We start from the raw sequence: 23,840 nt of genomic DNA, 5'->3' as shown, positions 1-23,840 counted from the left end.
ACATAGCCCCCTATATAAAATGCAAGCCCTCACATAGTTCCATTATATACATTATGAGCCCCCAGATAGCCCCACTAAATATAGTATGATCTCACACACAGCCCTCCTATATAGAATATGAGTCCACACATTCCCCTATATATGGCATGAGCCCCCACATACATCTTTCTATACTTTATGATCCCACATACAGCCCCTATATACAGTATGAGCTCCCAAATACAGTATGATCCATCACATAGCCTCCCTATATATAGTATGAGCCCCCATGTAATCCCTCATATACAGTAAGAGCTCCCACATACATCTTTCTATACTTTATGATCCAACATACAGCTTCTATATACAGTATGAGCTCCCAAATAGCCTCCCCAAATACAGTATGAGCCACCACATAGCCCCCTATGTACAGTATGAGCACCCATATAGCCTATATACAGTATGAGCCCCCACAGAGGACCCTATATACAGTATAATCCGTCACATAGCCCTCCTATATACAGACACAACTCCACACACATTTACACATATTTAAAAAAAACATGTTTACCTTGCTCCCATTCACTCAGCGCGCTGCTGCGGTCTTTGCTGTGTGCACTGATGCCCCCCTGTATACAGTATGTGCCCCCACACAGTCCCCCTATATACAGTGTGAGGCCTCACATATCCTCCCTATATACAGTATGAGCTCCAACATAGCCCCCTATATACAGTATGAGCTCCAACATAGCCCCCCTATATACAGAATAAGCCTCAACATAGCTTCCCTATATATTGTATGAGCCCCTACACAGCCCCATATATACAGTATGAGCCCTCACATAGTCAGCCTCCCTATTTATAGTATGAACCCCCACATAGTTCCCTCATATACAGTATGAATCCCCTATATACAGTATGAGCCCCTGCATAGCTCCCTATATACAGTATGAGGCCCCATATATACAGTATGATCCCCCACAGAGACCCATGAATATAGTATGAGCCCACACAGAGTCCCATATATACAGTATGAGCCGTCACATAGCCCTCCTATATACAGACACAATCCCACACACATTCACACATATATAGAAAAAAAAACATACTCCCCTTGCTCCCATTCTCCCGGCACTCTGCTCCGATCTTTGATGTGTGCACTGATTCTTTGCACAGCAGACACGATGTAGTGATGTCATCACATCTGCTGGATCCAGGCGCTCCCTACCCCACCACTATATTTACCACTTTTTGCATTCTGAGGATGCAGTTACTGGACAAATTGGAATGCCGGGCGGGAGGGCAACCCATGGGTCACTGTTTTCCGCCCTTCGGCTATCTCGGATCGCATTTTGCCCAAGTCTGACCTAAGGTGTATAAATGAAAGGGGTTCTCTGGGTTAAACTTAGACAATTAAAGGCTTTTAGATGTGTAAAATAATAAACTGGGCTGTTTCTCATGGCTCCAGTGTTTACTCACCGACCCTAGAGAGTAACAGCTCCATTTATTATATTATACAAGTGCTTCTCACTAAATTAGAATATCAAAAAGTTAATTTACTTCAGTTCTTCAATACAAAAAGTGAAACTCATATATTATATAGAGTCATTACAAACAGAGTGATCTATTTCAAGTGTTTATTTCTGTTAATGTTGATGATTATGGCTTACAACCAATGAAAACACAAAGGTCATTATCTCAGTAAATTAGAATAATTAACAAAAAACACCTGCAAAGGCTTCCTATGCGTTTAAGAAGGTCTCTTAGTCTGTTTCAGTAGGCTCCACAATCATGGGGAAGACTGCTGACTTGGTCACTGACATCTCCCACCAAATGCTCTATTTTACAAACATGAAAGAACTTGCAGCTGGTGAGTTTGGAAAGCTGACAGAAAACAATTGTTGCTAACTCTATAGTATTTTTGTGAAATTTATATATTTTACAATCAGAATGCAGATCAGTTTAAAAACAAATAAATGAAATGTCATTATAAATACATTCTTAAAACTTGAAATGTTAATAGTACAGGTGCCTGTGAGCATATGCAGTAGGAAGTTTCCCTACTGTGACTTGGAGACAACCTGTACCATATACTGTCAGTACATACTGTCACGTACTGTCAGCCACTCAACATTTAGAGCAACAGGGTGGATAGCAGTGTGAACAGCCTCTTCTTATCTCTGCACCCCTGGTTTTTCCAGTAATAGATCAGATAGACAGGATGGATAGAAGTGTGAGCATCCTCTTTTTACCCCAGCACACCTGGTATCTTGAGTATTGGATCATATAGATAATGAGAACAACAGTCAACAGTGTGAGTATTGGTGTAGCATGCAGGAAAGCACATATTGAGGGAGAACTTGGAACCCTGAAGACTATAGGAGGCCAGAGGCTGAGAGGATGCAAGAAAGTCCAAAACAATGAAGGCGGCAGGTATGCAGGGTCACAAGGCAGATGAAGGCCAAGAGCTGCATCATTTCATAGTCCAGAACTTGATTTCATACTCCGTGATTGGATCAGAAGCAGAAAAAGGAACTGTTTTGACTTTCGAAGAGGACCTGTTGAACCCCAGAAGGTAACCTGCAGATGGAGAGTTTGAAAATGAAGAGGAAAAAGCAAAGACACACTCAGGCTGTTACGTCTTTCTTGAAGTTCTCTTTGCCCCAATGCCCAGAGGAGACATCTGCGAAATCCCGATAGGAGGCAGGAATATTTGAGGCAGTGGATGCTGAGCAAAGTTTCTGACAAGGTGATAGAGATGGAATTTTGAAGCCATTATAAAAATAAACTGATTCCTACTGGGAAATCTGGTCCGATAACCAGTCAATGACCGGAGCATTTTGTCGAAGCAATGAAAGCTCCAAAAGCACAGACGCATCAGAAAGTGGCAAAACTAAAAGAAATTCTCAACATGTCGTGCACCAATCTTTCACTATCCAGAATTGGATATGACCACCTGTAATTGCAGAGCCATTCAGAGAAGTTAGCTTCAGGGGCGTCTGTAAAGAAACTAAAGTAATTTTCAGCTTTTTGGCCAGAGAGAAGTCCTTAAAATTCTCTGCTGCTCTAGAATCAATAAGCGATTGTCCTGTAAACATAGTATCTGGAATAGCATTTCTGGCGCAGCACCCACCACTCAGAAGGGGCGCCAGTCTTCATGAATCGGCCCCATTGTATTTCAGAAACATTGCATTGCATTTTTTTTAGCAGTACAATGATTCATTAAGCCTTATTTCAATAAAGCGGCAAAGCTCATTTAACATTTTCTAGTCTATCGGGAAATGTCATGATTAATTCTCATATTAGCAGTGGTTTTACCATAAAAAGTTATTACTATGCACATAATAATCAGTTAGATATCAAGTTCAACAATGCGATATCTGCATACAATATGATGTTCATGTAAGCGAATCTATAATAATGTATATGAGATTGTGTTCCCAAGTAACAATAAGTAAAATATTTTTATAGTTTGTGAGCCACAATTTTAACCCCTTCCATCCTCAGCCAATTTTGGTTTTTGCGCTTTTTTCCCTCTTCTTCCAACAGCCATAACGTTTTTATTTTTCTTTCCACATAGCTGTATAATGGCTTATGTTTGCACAACAAGTTGTAGTTTTGAATGGCACCATTCATTTTGCTGTTCAATGCATTAAAAAACAGGGAAAAACGTGGTATGAAAAAAAAAATTCTGCATTGTGCCTCTAAAAGAGAGGAGTGAGAATGGGGAAGCTGCAAGTATCATCAGCCTTTTAATGTCATTTCTCCCTCCTGCATAGACTCTAATGACCCCAGCTCAGAGTTACAAGAAATTTTCTTCATGTTATCACCCTACCATCATACCGCATGGAAGGCTATGGTGGATCATCACACCGCATGGGAGACTGTGGAGATAATAATAATACTGTATATGAGCTGTTGTGGCGGACCATCATACTGTGTTGGTTACTGGTGATCATCATACTTTACAAGGGGCTTTTGTAAAGTATGACAGTCAAAAGGGGCTGTGGTACACAATGTACTGTATATGGGGAGCTGTTGTAGATATCTTACTCTGTGGGGTGCTGTGGGACATCATACTATGTAGGTGGAGGAATGTGGGGGCATCAATCTGTATGTGATGTCCCCGGAGAGGGGACATATCACCCTCATATTGAACATATGAGTTTAATTATAATTGGTGATGTGAGAAAGCTGACACTTCAACCTCCATTTAAGCAGGACCTCCTGCAGTGAACATGTAATTACAAAAGGGATCTGCTGAGAACCAGCCACCAAGTCTAGGATTCATATACTCGGACGCGGAGAAGTACAGGGGCTTCCTATGTTCAAAGTAATTATCTCAGATACTCTAGAGCCAGTGGTCAGTGATGAATAATGGGGTTTGCATCGATCCGATATTTATGGGAGGTATAGTTTAAGCATTGTAGCGAAGACAAACATAACGCATTCATTACATCACCATAAGGCCGGCCGAACCCTTCCAACTTAATTTCGGGGAGATGGATGATGCTATCCATGCCATGTTTCATCTCCATAGAAAGGTAAAATTGTGATAGGAAATATTACAACAATATCTCCCGCTTAGGACCTCGAGGGGGGGGGGAGATATCCTGAAAGTTTGGTATCTCATAATCTTCTAAAGACCTAGCATATCCCCCAACCAGTCCCCCATATGAGCTCACCAAGGGGAGGTATGTGGGCGTAACCTTGATCTAATAACAATCAGAGTTTGGGTTTTTGTCATTTGTCCTGAAAGATTCAGCTTGCTGTGGTCCTGTTTGTTTTCCTTAAAGGAGTACTTTCCTCTAAGCTCTGAGCCATTTCCGTGACACAGGTTTAGTACTTTTCTTTTGTTATCCCTTTTATCACATGTGACTATATATACCGTATTGTTTTGTTGCCATTTTGTAACATCTTTGTATATTTTTTATAAACACTGCTTACTTTTCCGGATTAAATATAAAAAATTTAAGAGCTGTGTTCCTCTTGATCTGTAAACCGCACCCCTGAAGCCATATGCTACTTGAAATTGGTGTCCAATTGGGTTATATAAACGATTGGTGGTGACAGCTAGTTCCTTTTGTTGTTGTAGAGTTGGCAGTGACTGTATCTGGGTATATATATATATATATATATATATATATTCCATACATTGGAATCGGAGGTGTATATACCATGCACTCACTATGAGTTCTCCAATTACATAATAGGGAAAACAGCAGTGGCCTAGTCTATCTGTCGTTAGTCAATTGCATAATTGTCCTGACGATTGGAGGCAGCAGAGTTGCGTCCCCTGACTGGTAGTATAGTGGGTGACAACACTACGGGGCTTCAGTAGGGTCAAAATAACTGTGTAAGTGGAATACATATCCCTCTCCATTTCTTAAAAAGTTGGGAGGTATGATGCTTTGCTATGAGGCCCCTGTGATTTCTATGTATGCACCTGCTCAGGAGCATTGTTACAATCAAGAGGCACTGAGGGTCATTATTAATGAGGCAGAACAGGGGAGCATTATTATAAGTAAGACTGCTGGGGGATTGTTATTATAGGGGATGTATGGGAGACGTTACTATTATAAGAAAGCAAAGGGTGGTGTTTTTATTATAATAAGGAGGTACAGGGTTATTATAAGGGATGAAGGGGGATTATTATTAACCCCTTTCTGTCCCAAGGCGTACTAATACAGTTATATGAAAAAGTTTGGGCACCCCTATTAATCTTAAGCTTAATGTTTTTTTAAAATTGGTGTTTTTGCAACAGCTATTTCAGTTTGATATATGTAATAACTGTTGGACACAGTAATGTTTCTGCCTTGAAATGAGGTTTATTGTACTAACAGAAAATGTGCAATCTGCATTCAAACTAAATTTGACAGGTGCATAAGTATGGGCACCCTTATCATTTTCTTGTTTTAAATACTCCTACCTACCTTTTACTGACTTACTAAAGCACTTTTTTTGGTTTTGTAACCTCATTGAGCTTTGAACTTCATAGCCAGGTGTATGCAATCATGAGAAAAGCTACTTAAAGTGGCCACTTGCAAGTTGTTCTCCTGTTTGAATCTCCTCTGAAGAGTGGCATCATGGGCTCCTCAAAACAACTGTCAAATGATCTGAAAACAAAGATTATTCAACATAGTTGTTCAGGGGAAGGATACAAAAAGCTGTCTCAGAGATTTAACCTGTCAGTTTCCACTGTGAGGAACATAGTAAGGAAATGGAAGAACACAGGGACAGTTCTTGTTAAGGCCAGAAGTGGCAGGCCAAGAAAAACATCAGAAAGGCAGAGAAGAAGAATGGTGAGATCAGTCAAGGACAATCCTCAGACCACCTCCAGAGAGCTGCAGCATCAACTTGCTGCAGATGGTGTCACTGTGCATTGGTCAACTATACAACGCACTTTGCACAAGGAGAAGCTGTATGGGAGAGTGATGCGAAAGAAGCCGTTTCTGCAAGCACGCCACAAACAGAGTTGGCTGAGGTATGCAAAAGCACATTTGGAGAAGCCAATTTCTTTTTGGAAGAAGGTCCTGTGGACTGATGAAACCAAGATTGAGTTGTTTGGTCATACAAAAAGGCGTTATGCATGGCGGCAAAAAAACACAGCATTCCAAGAAAACACTTGCTACCCACAGTAAAATTTGGTGGAGGTTCCATCATGCTTTGGGGCTGTGTGGCCAATGCCGGCACCTGGAATCTTGTTAAAGTTGAGGGACGCATGGATTCCACTAAGTATCAGCAGATTCTTGACAATAATGTTCAAGAATCAGTGATAAAGTTGAAGTTACGCAGGGGATGGATCTCTCAGCAAGACAATGATCCAAAACACCGCTCCAAATCTACTCAGGCATTCATGCAGAGGAGCAATTACAATGTTCTGGAATGGCCATCCCAGTCCCCAGACCTGAATATCATTGAACATCTGTGGGATCATTTGAAGAGGGCTGTCCATGCTCGGCGACCATCAAACTTAACTGAACAGGAATTGTTTTGTAAGGAGGAATGGTCAAAAATACCTTCATCCAGGATCCAGGAACTCATTAAAAGCTACAGGAAGCGACTAGAGGCTGTTATTTTTGCAAAAGGAGGATCTACTAAATATTAATGTCACTTTTCTGGTGAGGTGCCCATACTTATGCACCTGTCAAATTTTGTTTGAATGCGGATTGCACATTTTCTGTTAGTACAATAAACCTCATTTCAAGGCAGAAACATTACTGTGTCCAACAGTTATTACATATATAAAACTGAAATAGCTGTTGCAAAAACACCAATTTTAAGAAAACATTAAGCTTAAGATTAATAGGGGTGCCCAAACTTTTTCATATAACTGTATGTATCTGTGCCCTGGGCCTTATGGGCCAGATACGTATTAGTACGCCCTGGTGATTTCACCCGCACACAGGCTGTGCGGGCGCGATCGCTGCCGGGTGTCAGCTGATTGTCACAGCTGACACCCGGTAATATGTGCAAGGAGCAGTGCCGCACCGCTCCCTGCACATTAGCCCCGAAATTCTGTGATCGAAGTAGATCGCAGCATTGCGGGAGCAAGGGGGGAGGTACGCGCCAATACTTACCTCCTCTCCGGCATCCAGCTTTGTCTGTGCCGGGTCCCGGATATTGTCATGGTGACCCGATATTGTCATGACAACATCCGGGTCACCAGGAGGCAAGAAGTTACTTTGGTCATGCGCAGTGCGCAACCAAAGTAACTTCTCCCTGTGCAGCGCTGAAAGCCTGTATAGCACAGGTATGGTGCTGCATTCCTATGCTATACAGCCGATCAGAATGTAAAATGTGAAAGTCCCATAGTGGGACAAACTGTATAAGTAAGAAAAGTGACAGAAAGTGAAAACAAATAAGAATATTTTTTTACAAAATATTTAAAATAAATAAATAAAAAAATATTCCCCAAAAAATAAAAATATACTGTACCCATAAATAAATATTCTTATGAAAAAAATAAATAAACCAATAAAAGTACACATATTTGGTATCGCCGTGTCCGGAACGACCTGACCTATAAAACTGTCCCACTAGTTAACCCCTTTAGTGAACACGGTAAAAAAAGATGCTTTATCATCATACCGCCAAACAAAAAATTAAATAAGAAGCAATCAAAAAGACAAATGTAAATAAAAATGGTACTTCTGAAAACATCACCTTCTCCCGCAAAAAACAAGCTGCCATACAGCTTCAACGGCCGAAAAATAAAAAAGTTATAGCTCTCAGAATAAAGCCATGCAAAAACAATTCTTTTTTCTATTGAATAGTTTTTATTGTGTAAAAGCGCCAAAACACAAAAAAAAATATAAATGTGATACCGCTGTAAACATACTGACCCAAAGAATAAAGCTACCTTATCAATTTTACCACACGCGGAACTGCCTAAAAAAAATTACACAAAAACAATTCCTGAATTGTTGGTTTTTGTTTATTCTACCTCCCAAAAATCGAAATAGAAAGTAATCAAAAAATGTCATGTACCCGAAAATGGTTCCAATAAAAACGTCAACTTGTCCCGCAAAAAAAAATCCGTCACATGACTGTCGACTGAAATATGGAAACATTATAGCTTTCAAAATATGGCGATGCAAAAACTAGTCTTTGAAAAAACAAGGGTTTTTTAGTGTGTGACAGCTGACAATCATAAAAACCCGATATCAATCTGGTATTGCTGTAATCACACTGACCCGAAGAATAAAGTCATCTAATCACTTATACTGCACGAGGAACGGCGTAAAAAATAAACTCTAGGGTTAGGGTTCTGCTAGGGTTAGGATTGTGTTGGGGTTGGGATTTTTTCAGAAGTAAAGAAAAAAAAAGATGACAATATGGCTATTAGTGTTGAGCGCAAGTGTTCTAGTGTACTTGATTTTGCATCGGGTGCTCGGGTATGGAACGAGTATCGCGGGTGCTCGAGTGACATGCTCGAGTCTTCGCCCCATATGTTTTGCAGCTGTTATACAGCCAAAAAAACCTTGCGGGGATTGCCTGCCATTCACGAGTGATCCCTGCATGTTTTTTTTGGGTGTCTAACAACCGTGAAACATGCGAGCGGGGACTCGAGCATGTCACTTGAGCACCGGCGGTACTTGGTGCATACCCGAGTACCCGATGCAAACTCAAGTCATGAGCACTTGCACTCAAGACTAATTACAACTTATTCAATATGATGACCTAATGTTATCAAATTCTGTGTCGTACCTCTGGGTTAAAAATGTTCACTATACACCTTAATAAAATCCTTGAGGGGTGTAGTTTACAAAATGGAGTCACTTGTGGGGGGGTTTCCACTGTTTAGGCACATCAGGGGCTCTCCAAACGCAACATGGTATCCGCTAATTATTCAAGCAAATTTTACAATCAAAAAGTCAAATGGCGCTCCTTCCCTTCCGAAACCTACTGTGCACCCAAACTGTGGTTTTCTGCCACATATGTAGTATCTGCTTACTCAGGAGAAATTTCTCAACAAATGGTATGGTGCAATTTCTCCTGTTACCCTTAAAGAGCAAAATTAGAGGCTGGAAAACATTTTTGTGGGAGAAATGTGAAAATTTTATTTTTACGGCTCAATGTTATAAATGTCTGTGATGTACCTCGGGGTTCAAGGTGCTCACTGCACACTTAGATAAGTTCCCTGAGGGGTCTAGTTTCCAAACTGGGGTCAATTGTGGGGGTTTCCACTGTTTAGGCACATCAGGGGCTCCCCAAACACAACATGGCATCCGCTAATTATTCAAGCAAATTTTACAATCAAAGAGTCAAATGGTGCTCCTTCCCTTCCGAACCCTGCAGTGCGCCCAAACAATGGTTTTTCCCCACATATGGGGCATCTGCTTACTCAGGAGAAATTGCACAACAAATAGCATTGTGCAATTTCTCCTGTTACCCTTATGAAAATGCTAAATTGGAGGTTGAAAAACATTTTTGTGGGAAAAATGTGAAAATTTTGTTTTTACGGCTCAATGTTCTAAACTTCTGTGAAGTATCTGGGGGTTCAAGGTGCTCACCACACACCTAGATAAGTTCCCTGAGGGGTCTAGTTTCCAAAATGGGGTCACTTGTGAGGGGTTTCCACTGTTTAGGCACATCAGGGGCTCCCCAAACGCAAAATGGTGTCCGCTAATTATTCAAGCAAATTTTACATTCAAAAAGTCAAATGGCGCTCCTTACCTTCCGAACCCTGTGGTGCATCCAAACAATGGTTTTCCCCCACATATGGGGTATCTGCTTACTCAGGAGAAATTGCACAACAAATTGCATGGTGCAATTTCTCCTGTTACCCTTATGAAAGTGCAAAATTGGAGGCTGAAAAACATTTCTGTTGGAAAAATTTGAAAATTTTATTTTTACTGCTCAATGTTTTAAACTTCTGTGAAGCACCTTGGGGTTCAGGATGCTCACCACACATCTAGATAAGTTCCGTGAGGGGTCTTGTTTCCAAAATGGGGTCACTTGTGGGGGGTTTAGGCACATCATGGGCTCCCCAAATGCAACATGGCGTCCGCTAATTATTTAAGCTAATTTTACATTGAAAAAGTCAAATGGCGCTCCTTCCCTTCCAAACCCTGCCGTGTGCCCAAACAGTGGTTTTCCCCCACATATGGGGTATCAGCATGCTCAGGAGGAATGGCACAAATTTTAGCATCCATTTTTTCCTGATACCCTTGTGAAAATAAAAAAAATTGGGGTCTAAAGTAACATTTTTAAGAAAATAGTTAAATGTTCATTTTTTTCTTCAACATTCCAAAAATTCCTTTGAAGCACCTGAAGGGTTAATAAACTTCTTGAATGTGGTTTTAAGTACCTTGAGGGGTGCACATTTTAGAATGGTGTCACTTTTGGGTATTTTCTGTCATAAAGGCCCCTCAAAGTCACTTCAAATAAGATGTGGTCCCTAAATAATGGTTTTGTAAATTTTGTTGTAAAAATGAGAAATCGCTGGTCAGTTTTAACCTTTATAACTCCCTAAAACAAAAAAAAAAATGTGTTCCAAAATTGTGCTGATGTAAAATAGACATGCGGGAAATGTTATTTATTAACTATTTTGTGTGACATATCTCTCTGATTTAAGGACATGATAATTCAAAGTTTAAAAGTTGCAATATTTTTGCCAAATTTCCATTTTTTTTACAAATAAATGCAAGTAATATCGAATAAATTTTACCACTATCATGAAGTACAATATGTCACGAAAAAACATTCTGAGAATCAGGGGGATCTGTTGAAGTGTTCCAGAGTTATTACCTCAAAGTGAAAGTGGTCAGAATTGTAAAAATTAACCTGGTCATTAACATGCAAACCACCCTCGGGGGTAAAGCGGTTAAAGGGGACATTATTACTATATGTTGCTGTATAACTGCACGGAGGGACAGGGGAGCATTATTACCATGAGGAAGTATAGGACGAGCATTATTACTGTGTAGGGGCACTGTCATTGTGTGGAGCACAATAATAATACTATACAGGGCACAGAGGGGAATTATTAAAGTCTGGGGTACTGGTTATAGCAGAGGTCCCCAACCGCGGACCAGGACCGGGCCGTTGGGGTTTTTCAGCCGGTCCGCGGGGAGAGGGGGCCCCTCCAGCAGGGCCGCCATCAGGGCATGACTGCCCTGACTCCAGTATGGGGCCCGGCCGGTAGGAGCCCCCTCGGAGCCCCCCTCTTGTGCGTCTCTCGCCTCATGGGGTCCCCGGCCGCATGCTAAGCGCCGGGTCCGGGACATCTTAGCGCTGCGCTGCTGCGGCAGCACCTTCATGATTCCCCTGACTTCCGGTCATGTGACGGCGCCGTCACATGGCCGGAAGTCAGGAGAACCTGGTGTCAGCGATTTGGACGAGCGCCAGGATTCTGCAGGGATCGCATGGGGGTAAGTATAACAAGTTTTATTTTTTTTTAAATACAATTAACTAGGAGTGGGGGGAATGGGAGATGCACATGGGGGGAGGGGAGAGATGAGAGATGCACATGGGGGAGGGGAAAGATGAGAGATCCACATGGGGGGGAGGGGAGAGATGAGAGATGCACATGGGGGAGGGGAGAGATGAGAGATCCACATGGGGGGAGGGGAGAGATGAGAGATGCACATGGGGGGAGGGGAGAGATGAGAGATGCACATGGGAGGGAGGGGAGAGATGAGAGATGCACGGGGGGGTGAGAGATGCACGGGGGGGATGAGATGCATGGGGGTGGATGAGAGATGCACGGGGGGGTGAGAGATGCACGGGGGGTGGATGAGAGATGCACGGGGGGTGGATGAGAGATGCACGGGGGGGTGGGAGATGCACGGGGGGGATGAGAGATGCACGGAGGGTGGATGAGAGATGCACGGAGGGGGATGAGAGATGCACGGAGGGGGATGAGAGATGCACGGAGGGGGATGAGAGATGCACGGGGGTGAGCTGCACATGGGGGGGTGAGAGATGCACATGGGGGGGGTTATGTTTACATAACTTTGTTGCCTTATGAAGGGCGGGGGGGGCCCCCAAAAATTTCTTGCACAGGGGCCCACTACAGTCTGTGTCCGCCCCTGGGATGAAGTAAATGCAGCTGAACAGCAGCTGTCAGGACAGCTGCCCTGTCCTGCTGCAGGGCGTGATGGGGCCTCAGTGATGCGGCTCCTGGCACAGCACATTATGTGGGGCTCCTGGCGGGGACCTGGTCTACACTATATGATAAGTATGCACTAAACTCCAAATCCCTCCATTACCCCGCCCCCATATGACCAAAGCCCCGCCCACCCCACCCCCTCCTTGCTGGGCCATGGAAAAATGATCTTGCTTCAAGCCGGTCCCTGGTGCAAAAAAGGTTGGGGACCACTGGGTTATAGCACTATACTTTTTTTGTAGAGTTGGTTGAATGTGAGGATGGAGGTGGAAAAGCAATAAGCCAAGGATGTCTGTGTGTTACTTTTTGTAGGGATGAGTTATGGATGGTAGAAGTGGTCATGTCGTTCTTGGACGAATGGAAAATAAAAGGAAAAATAAATGACTATAAACATCGAGCACACCACTGGTGAGTAGCTGCACAGTATACACATATATGGTCAGCAGATCACTGGTGTGAAACTGATATTACCATTATATGGTGATTGTATGGTGGTGATATCAGTCCTAGTACAATGTTTGTGATTATTGATCAGAATGGCGGTATTATCACTACTGTATATGCTGGTAATATTTGGTTATGGTCTGGTGGTATTTGTTTGTTATGCTGCAGTATTATTCTTGTTGTTACTAAATCTTACATAGCAGTATTATTGAAAATATGAATCTTGTAGTAAATCTTGATTTCCTCCCAGTAGGGTAATAGTAGTAGATACCCCAATCTGGGGAAGGGGGCGGGGGCAGTATGGGCCTGTGTGCTTTCAAATAACAGGGCTGAATTTTAGGTCTAGACATGGTTTCAACTATAAAGAGTGAGCAGCTTAAAAAAGTAGCAAACCTAAGAATGAACATGTTGCTTCTTGTATCTGCTTCATTGTTTCCAAATCCTGAAGTGGTTAAACAAAGTAGCAAAAAACTACACATGTGCAAAACAATGTCTTTTTTTTTACATCGCTGTGCATTATGTTAGTTTCTTGCGGCACTTTTCAGGCAGGCTCCACGTGTAATTCGCCTGAAAGAGACGAGTATGTGTCTTTTTACCGAAATTTTGGAAAGAAAACTTTTTTAGGAGGATTTTGGAGTTTCTGCTCAGTTTCTGCTTCAAAACTCCTCAATAAACCCAGTGTTTTTCATTGCATCACAACATCCCTCTTGCCAAATCAAGGACGTCAGACGACTTTGTGACTCAAATGTTTATCTGATCTTGGATGGTGAAGATTTCTGATTTATTTAGTTCAGGCGAATTTGTAACATTTTTGTTCATGTAAACCAAGAAACCAGAATATAATTTGATTATTTATTTTATTATACAGGTTTTATTCGTGTTTGCTGAAATTAATACAATTGTCCTAACACAGCATAGTGTACATGGCATTCTCTATTACATGCCAAGTTATGCCAGCATTCTCCCATAGAGGAATTGCATCTGAAGGAGAATACAATGTCTCATGAATCCCTAAGAAGAAATCATGCCTTCGTACAGATCGTGTACTTGAGCTTGAAGAAGAAAATACCAGTAATTACATGAGTAGTTTTAACCTAATTTAAGATAGGAGAAAGTTATCCAACTGAACAGAAATCCTCATGTAAAATGATGACATATGACAGTAATTCTGATACTTCAAGTATCAAATGATTTCTTTAATACTATGCGTCAAGTTCAAATGATCCTAATTATATTATAAGAGCTTCTTGAGTCTTCTCTTGTCCATGTACTGCTGATTACTTACTCTTGTCACAAGGGGAGGTATGCTACTGGCTTTAAATTAGTAAAATCAAGACTCAGATGGATATTACAAGTGAACACTACATATTAGAGTTAACTATTTATTTCAGTTAATGAGCCACCATTTAAATAGGTGAAAAAGAACCACATTATATCTTCATGCACATAATTGTCTTGCAGATCAATGTAGTACAGATCCTTAAAGGGTTGTACCCTTTCAGAAAAGTTTTTCCTGTGTGCTCCATTAGTAGTGAAAAAAACTAGTGCTTGCAGAGCTGACGTCACATTGACAAAGCTGAAAACAATTCCTGAGCTCAGTGGCTTTGCCGATGTAAATGGCATGAGCCGTTGAGTTCACCAATTGTTTGCTATGCTGTCAACATGACATCAATGCTGCAGACAATAATAGACACAGAAGCAGCAGCTGATACTTAGCCCTGGACCTGGTGAAGGTAAGTAATGTGCAGTTCTTTGTTTTACTACTAACGGAGCTTATAGGAAAAACATTTCTGAAAAGGCACAAGCCTTTTAATGCAGCACCCATCAACTTTATTTTTGGTACACACCTGTCTCAGCTCCAGAGTCGGGCTCTACTGTCTTCTCCTATGGCTGACTTCTCCTTTGCTGTGCTTCACATTGGGTTTCACAAATTACCTGTCAAACTCAAGTGTCATCATCACCTAGGGCCTTTTAAGGCTCACTTGGACTTGTTCCCGAGTATTAAATAAGGAGTATGATTGTTATCTTCTCTCTTCCAGTTTGTTCCACTGGTACCAGTTTGTTCCATGATATTAAAGAGGTTGTCCACTACTTTTACATTGATGACCTATCCTTAGGATAGCTCATCAATGTCTGATTGGCCAGGGTCCGACACCACCGCAGATTAGCTGTTATCGGTGCCGGCCAGAAGTACTCACTTGCCGAGCCGCTCCATTTACTTGTAGTGGCCGAGGCTTGGTACTGCACATCCGCTTCCTATTCAAATCAATGGGAGGCAGATGTGCAGCCACTACAAGTAGACAGAGCAGTTCGGGAAGTGAGGAAGCGAAAAGCGCGTTGGGGACCTGAGCCGATGTTTAAGCTGGACACATGCAATGGGTAATTAACTTTTTATAAATACATTCACATCAAAAGCCTTTTCTCCTTAATATGGCATTTCACTTTTGAATATTAGAGATGCCTTTCATAAACTTTGATGTATGACACATATGTTACTCTATATGTTGTCTGTACCTAGACAACATTAGTGTACTAGTCTTTACTTACACATTCTTCTTATGAACAGGCATGTCTGTCATACATGGCCAACTACAGGTAATATATATGTCTTTTGATATTATTTATTAATTGCAACCAGACCGAACCCTCGACCCACATATCTGGGATCTTTTCACTGATTTTCTATGTATCCATTATTCTAAATTGATTATGTAACTTCATGAAAGACTTTTATCCTAGTTGTATTAATAAAGATAATATTTTATTAGCATTATAGACTCTTACTCTCCCCTTCTTATAATTTATACTGAGTCACTAAATACATGGGTACTCTATAGCAAAATGTTGAGCTGGTATATGTTTAAAATGATAATACATTTTGTCTTCCTTCTCTGTTGTCTGTTTGGCTGTGTCTGATAGCTAGCTTCTCACCCCTGTAAGGTAGCGCTATTCATCACACTGGGGTACTCGCTTCACCGGGTCAATTAAAGCACACATGCAACGTTTTCCGGTAACATGTAGTCCAGCAGTTTATTACACATCATAAACCATACATAACATAGTCCATCTCAGTGGCTCGCAGGAATGTTACACATGTATCCCAGAGCCTTTTCAGTGGCAGCAATGCCCGCTTGGCTTCAAATACAAACTTCAGCAAGGTACAGCAACAATATTCACTTATAGCGCCTATTTACCTTTGCCGGGTCTCAGCTGCTTCTGTCAGCTCGGTTCTGCCACCGCTGTGGCTTTAAGGCTTCCCAGATGTGGCCTCCAGGCCACGTACCTTCCAAGGCTACTGGTATCTCAACCACAGGGATCCAGCCTCTGCCTTCCAGGCTTCACCAGGCCTCACCAGGCCTCTCTCTCTCTGTCTGTTTCAAAACCACCAGGATTTATATATCCATCTGTGCACACAGGACATGTGATGATGTCACATTCATGTGATCAGTCACCTGAGGGGGAGGTAAATGGTCAGCCAGAACACACCCCCTAGACATTTTAGCAATGCAGCAAGCCACTGCATTACACCCCGTAACTGCATTATCTCATGCAAGCTGCTTACTTTGCACTGACGTTTTAGAATGTCAGTGCAGAGTAAAGTGTGGACTGCCAGAACATTTAAAATCTGTTGGCAGTGCAGAAATAGTTAAATAAGTGATGATTCACTTGATGTTTAATATACAGTTAGGTCCAGAAATATTTGGACAGTGACATAAGTTTTGGCATTTTAGCTGTTTACCAAAATATATTCAAGATACAGTTATATAATCAATATAGGCTCAAAGTGTAGACTCTCAGCTTTAATTTGAGGGTATTCACATCCTAATTGTGGTAAGAGTTTAGGAATTACAGCCCTTTAATATTTAGCTGCCTCTTTTTAAAGGGACAAAAGTATATGGACAATTATCTCAAAAACTCTTTAATGAGCTCTATGGGCTATTCCCTCATTAATCCATCATTCATTAAGCAGGTAAAAGGTCTGAAGCTGATTCCAGGTGTAGAATTTGCATTTGGAAACTGTTGCTGTGAACCCACAGCTTGCAGTCAAAGGAGTTGTCAATGGAAGAGAAACAGACCATAATTAGGCTGAAAAAAATAAGAAATCAATCAGAGAGATAGCAGAAATGTTAGGAGTGGTCAAATCAACAGTTTGGCACATTCTGTAAAAGAAAAAATAACTCAGGCTTGAGAACTCAAAAAGGCCTGAATGTCCACGGAAGACAGCAGTGGTGGATGATCGCAGAATCCCTTCCGTGGTGCGGAAAAACCCCGTCACATAATCCACCCAAGTGAAGAACACTCTCCAGGAAGTAGGTTTTCAGTATCTAAGTCAACCATAAAGAGAAAACTTCATGAGGGCAATACAGAGGGTTCACCACAAGGTGCAAACCATTAATCAGCCTTAAAAAATAGAAAGGCCAGATTAGATTTTGCCAAAAAACATCTAAAGAAGGCAGCCAAGTACAGATGGACAATGACCCAAAATATACTGCAAAAGTAAGCCATGATCTTTTTTTTAAGGCAAATAAGTCAAATATTCTGCAATGGCCAAGTGAATTACCAGATCTCAATCCCTTTTCACATGCTTATGACAAAACTTAGGGCAGAAAGACCCACAAACAAGCAACAACTTCAATCAGCTGCGGTATAGGCCTGGCAAAGCATCACAAAGATGCAAACCCAGCATTTGGTGATGCCCATGGCTTTCAGACTTCAGGCAGGCATTGCCTGCAAAGGTTTCTCTACAAAATATTTAAAAATTAATATTTTATTTATGGTAAAGTTAATTTGTCCAATTACTTTTCAGCTCCTGAAATAAGGAGGCTTTGTAGAAAAAGTGTTGCAATTCTAAAATGTTTCACAGGATATTTTTGTTCAACCCATTTAATTAAACCTGAAAGTCTACACATCAATTGCATCTCAGTTATTTCATTTTAAATAAAAAATAGTGACATGCAGAGCCCAAATCATGAAGATTCGGTCACTATCCAAATATTTCTGTGCCTAACTGTATTTCACCCCATGAGAGGTACAACTATAAGATAATCAATGATAGTCACATCACCTGTTGATGGTCTTATTGTTTTGACTGATGGATGGGGTAGTTTTTACTTAATCATGAACGTGTTAATTGTGTGTTCTCTTTCATCTGTAATGAGATCTGCAGTTCTTTGTTTGTGCTGTGCTTTATCACCTTTTTTTTTATATTTTTTTCACTTATAGAGAAAGTTTGTTGTAATATAACCAATGGAGTGCACAAGTGCACAGTAATTTTTTAGATTTTTTGGTCAAACTAGAATACGCTATTTAGCTAGAGTCAAGATGATATCCTATAAGCATCAAAATTATGACTAGTGTGCTAGAATTAAATTTTGATCTAGAATGACCTCCATATATTGTACAGTTTACAGCCAGCATGCATTGATACGACTGACTTTCATTATACTCTGTATGAAGCGGGTCTTTGGAAAATGTCAGATTAATTTTTCCCCATTAAATCCAAACAACTGTAATGAAAAATAAATGTCTTAACCAGAACCATTTTAATATGATTTAAGATGAAAGTGCTTAAAGGCAGTCAAATGAAAAAGAATTGAAATACAAATCACCCAAAGAGACAGACAAAATATTCATACCATAAAAACAAGAATTGTTGAGTTCTGACTATTCATCTCAGCCTCAAAGCTGAGCAACACCAGAGTGCTCTCATTCTTTATTAAAGCAATACCAGAGATTTCACAGATATAAATGCAAAGAAATGATTATAGCTAAGAAAGTATGTCAGGATTAATCATATTTTCACCTTAAAAACCGTTTGTAGATGCTAAAACTAGACCAAATTTATATTTGTGTTTTTGGTTTGTATTTTGCATCATTATTTGAAGGCTAAAATCAGAAGTTGGGTCCAAAACATGGAAGAGTGGCATGGGAGACCAGCCAACAGAGGAGTGTTGCTCCGAGTTCCGTAGGTGGTCTGCAGATACTAGGTGGAATGACCCTGCACTCCGTAGTCAGTGTTGTCAGGGGATTTCTGAGAGGGTAAAAGATGCCTTTGCTCTGTATGAGACCTAGGTTTCCATGGAGGTGGCCATGTCTCTAGCCGAGTGGATCACCGCCTATGTGAGAGACATAAAGAGACACCTCAATTTTCATGGGGTCAGGGGTCAATGGAACCTAGGGTTGAGTCTACTGAGGAACCTATGCAGTGTGGGGAGGGGTGACTTGTTTCATCAGTCCTGCTGCAGTTCGGCGCAAAGAGGGAGTGTGTTTTTTTCTGTGGTAAGAAGAGTTATTTTGTGGTACCTGTCCATCCATACTTATCCGCAAACAGCCGTTGGAAAACTAATGAGCCCGGGTTGCGGGAGGTTAGCAACCCGGGTGTACATATATCCTCTGTGAGTATATCACAATTCTTTTTACCGTCCGAGATTCATTTTGGCGAAAGTAAGATGGTTATTTCAGCCTTTTTGGACAGTGGGGCACGGTTTAATCTGATTGACGCCTGCTTTGTCCAGGACCAGGGTCTCAATCCTCATAAGTTGTCTAGACCTACAGTGGGGAAAATAAGTATTTGGTACACTGCCGATTTTGCAGCTTTTCCCACCTACAAGCAATGGAGAGGTCTGTAATTTTTATTGTAGGTACACTTCAACTGTGAGAGACAGAATCAAGAAAAAAAAATCCAGAAAATCACATTGTATGATTTTTACATGCAAATTGCCTCATCAGAGAAAAAGAGGACTTGTACTCTATAGCGCCACCTATTGAAAGCAGCAATCCTACAAGTCACAATCAACCCTTTAACGAGTCGTGCAATATGACTTAGGATAAAAGCCAAATCAGAATCTCAATTTGCAGACACGGTGTTTCGGGCTGTTGGCCCTCGTCAGTGCAAAGTATGAGCTCTGATTTGGCTAGGTGAGAGGCTCTGGACTGAGGTCTAAGGGGTAACGTTTCTCCTTATGGAGAGTGACACACCTGCTCTGGCACGTCTGGCATAATTAATTGCATTTTATTGCATGAAATAAGTATTTGATACAAAGAAAAACAGAACTTAATATTCGGTTTTGAAACCTTTTTTTGCAATTACAGAGGTCAGATGTTTTCTGTAGTTCTTGACCAAGTTTGCACACACTGCAGCAGGAATTTTGGCCCACTCCTCCATACAGATCTTCTCCAGATCTTTCATGGTTCGGGGCTATCGCTGGGCAACCTTGAGTTTCAGCTCCCCCAAAAGATTTTCTATTGGGTTCAGGTCTTGAGACTGGCTAGGCCACTCCAGGTCCATGAAATGCTTCATACGGAGCCACTCCTTAGTTGCCCTGGCTGTGTGTTTTGGGTTATTGTCATGCTGGAAGACCCAGCCATGACCCATCTTCAATGCTCTTACCGAGCGAAGGAAGTTGTTGGCGAAAATCTCACGATACATGACCCCATCCATCCTTCCTTCAATACGGTGCAATCGTCCTATCCCCTTTGCAGAAAAGCAACCCCAAAGTATGATATTTTCCCGACCATGCTTCACAATTCGGACAGTGTTCTTAGGTTTGTACTCATCTTTCTTCTTCCTCCAAGTATAGCGAGTGGAGTTGATACCAAAAAGTTCTATTTTGGTCTCATCTGACAACATGACCTTCTCCCATGCCTGCTCTGGATCATCCAGATGGTCATTGGCGAACTTCAAATGGGCCTGAACATGTGCTGGCTTGAGCAGGGGGACCTTGCGTGCCCTGCAGGAATTTAATCCATGATGGCATAGTGTGTTACTAACTGTGATGTTTGAGACTGTGGTCCCACCTCTCTTCAGAACATTTACTAGGTCCTCCCATGTAGTTCTGGACTGATTCCTGACCTTTCCCAGAATCATCCTTACACCATGGGACGAGATCTTGCATGGAGCCACAGACCAAGGAAGATTGACAGTCATCTTGTATTTCTTCCATTTTCTGATAATTGTGCCAACAGTTGTTTCTCTTCTCATCAAGCTGCTTGCCTATTGTCCTGTAGCCCATCTCAGCCTTGTGCAGGTCTACAATTTTGTCCCTGGTGTCCTTAGATAGGTCTTTGGTCTTGGCCATGGTGGAGAGGTTGGAGTGTGATTGATTGAGTGTGTGGACAGGTGTCTTTTATACAGGTAATGAGTTCAAACAGGTGCAATTAATACAGGTAATGAGTTCAGAGTAGGAGGGCTTCTTAAAGAAAAACTAACAGGTCTGTGACCAAAATTCTTGCTTGTTGGTAGGTGATCAAATACTTATTTCATGCAATAAAATGCAATTTAAATATTTAAAAATCATACCATGTGATTTTCTGGTTTTAGTTTTTAGCTTCTGTCTCTCACAGTTGAAGTGTACCTACAATAAAAATTACAGACATCTCCATTCTTTGTAGGTGGGAAAACTTGCAAAATCGGCAATGTATCAAATACTTATTTTCCCCACTGTATACCTATAATTGCTATTTATTCTGCACCCTTGAGCCAGGGGTATTTTACTTAGGACATTCAAGAGATACGTCTACAGGTAGGGGCCATGCACTCTGAATCAAACGATTGTTATGTGCTAGAGGGCTTGTCCTCTGTTGTGGTTCATAGACTACCTTGTCTGACTTTGCACAATCCCGTGGTGGACTGGCAGACTCGGGAGGTAGTAAGGTGGAGCGAGTATTGCAAAAGACACTACGTGAGCACCCGTTTAGCCAGGGTTGATGCCCGGTCTCTGCCGGAATACCTTTCTGATTTTGAGGATGGTGTTCTCGGAACACTGGTGTCAAGAACTTAATCATCATCATCCATATTATTGCACCATTAATTTAATTTCTGGGGTCAAATTGAGAAAGAGCAGGTTGTATAATGTTTACTAAGAAAGAAAGAAAGAAAGTCTTGCTAAGGGTCACATCAGACCTTCCTCATCTCACGTTGCAGCAGGGTTTTTCTATGTTAAGAAATAAAATGGAGGTTTACGCCCCTGCTTAGATTTCCGTGAACTAAATCGGATCACAGTTTGAGATCCATATCCCCTCTCTCATTCCGGACCTCTTTAAACAGATCGTCTTGACTAAGTGGATTTCCAAACTGGAGCTCAGGGGGGCATATAATCTCATTCTTATAAAGGGGGAGGGGGGATGAGTGGAAGACTGCTTTTAATACACCAGAGGGAAACTACGAAAACCTCGTTATGCCATTTGGGTTGACTAATGCTCCCGCCGTTTTATAGCACTTTGTAAATTAAATTTTTCGTCATCTGACAGATTTGTGGTAGTCTATCTGGATGACATTTTGATTTATTCACCGGACCTTGAGTCACATCAGGTAGGGGGTCAGACAGGTCTTACAAATACTTAAATTATATGTCAAACCAGAGAAATGTATGTTTTTGGTTCAGGAGATCCCTTTTCTGGGATATTTCTTATCGTCCACCAGTTTTCGCATGGTTCCGGTGAAAGTCTGGTGGTACTGGATTGGGATCATCCTGGAGATTTAAAAGCTTACAAAGGTTTTTAGGGTTCACCAATTATTACCGTAAGTTCATCAAGAACTTTTTGGTAGTGGCCAAACCACTTACAGATATGACTAGGAAAGGGACAGAGTTTTCTAAATGGTCCAGTCTGGCCAGTGAGGCATTTGCTACTTAAAAGAGGTGTTTTGCTTCTGCACCGATTCCGATACAGACTGACATAGCCATTCATTGTAGAGGATGACGCATCCCTGGTAGGGGTTGGGGCTGTATTGTCACAGGGTTCATCTCCAAGTAAATTGCGTCCATGTGTTTACTTCTCCAAGAAACTGTCGTCCGCCGAGAGATACTGTGACATTGGTGATAGGGAACTCTTGGCAATAAAGTGGGCCTTTGAGGAGTGGCGTCATTATTTGGAGGGGGCAGTTCATCCGGTCATGGTAATCACTGATCATAAAAATATTTTGTATTTGGAATCTGCCAAACATCTGACACATAGGCAGGCAAGGTGGTCATTGTTTTTTTACCAGTTTCAATTTTTTTGTGACTTATAGGCTGGGAGATAAGAATATTAAGGCTGATGCTTTATTTTGTTGTTTTCTGGGGGGAGGAAACCGGTTCCTATATTACAGAAAGGGGTAATTATTGCTACTATATGTTCTGATCTGGAGAACGAGGTTGTAGAGGCTCAGGGGAACGCCTCTGTTGCCTGTCCTTCAGGTAAACGTTTTGTCCCTGTGAACCTCTGTCTTAAAATTTTGAGTGAACATCATCATTTGGTCCTGACTAGACATCCTGGTAGTAAAGCCTCCACAAATCTTCTTACTCGTCGTTTTTGGTGGTTTAGGGTGCACCATGATGTTTAGGAATATATAGCTGCCTGCATAACTTGTGCGCGTTATAAGATCCCACATACTCGTCCATCCGGGGTTCTTCAACCTTTGGCGATTATTTGTAGACCATGAGTTCATTTGTCTGTAGATATCATCCCTGATAGTTTACCATTACCTGTTTTTGGAGTTGAAGGAGAAGTTTAGTGTTTATAGTAGGCAGTTGGAGAATTTTTCAGGAGATTTCTGTGTGGAGTTGGTTTGCGTGTTTATCCTTATCCTCTCCCATCTCCACTATCCTGGGTAATCCAGGAGACAGGGATAGCCTAGGGTGCCATTAGATCGAGGGATCAGATAGGTGCTCACAATTCCTTGTCACTACGTAACAGATCCATCACACTGTTCACTGTTTATTTTTTACTACTTGTTTTGACTTAAAATATTGGTGAAAAATACTTACTAAAATATGTCTAATTGAGGACATCTTTACAAACACTAAGTAACTGCATAACTTTACTT

General features: G+C 41.4%; 1 protein-coding gene across 2 annotated transcripts in view; it reads right to left on the bottom strand.

Annotated features, from left to right (window-relative positions):
- TAC3 (tachykinin precursor 3) overlaps window positions 1–23,840 on the bottom strand; it is a 156,031-nt gene that overhangs the window by 30,812 nt on the left and 101,379 nt on the right. The window lies entirely within an intron of this gene.

Source organism: Phyllobates terribilis, unplaced genomic scaffold (genome assembly GCF_046119375.1).
Source record: "Phyllobates terribilis strain yellow unplaced genomic scaffold, ASM4611937v1 Scaffold_2__4_contigs__length_985480577, whole genome shotgun sequence".
NCBI classification, from domain to species: Eukaryota; Metazoa; Chordata; class Amphibia; order Anura; family Dendrobatidae; genus Phyllobates; species Phyllobates terribilis.
This window is presented reverse-complemented; position numbering and strand designations above follow the sequence as displayed.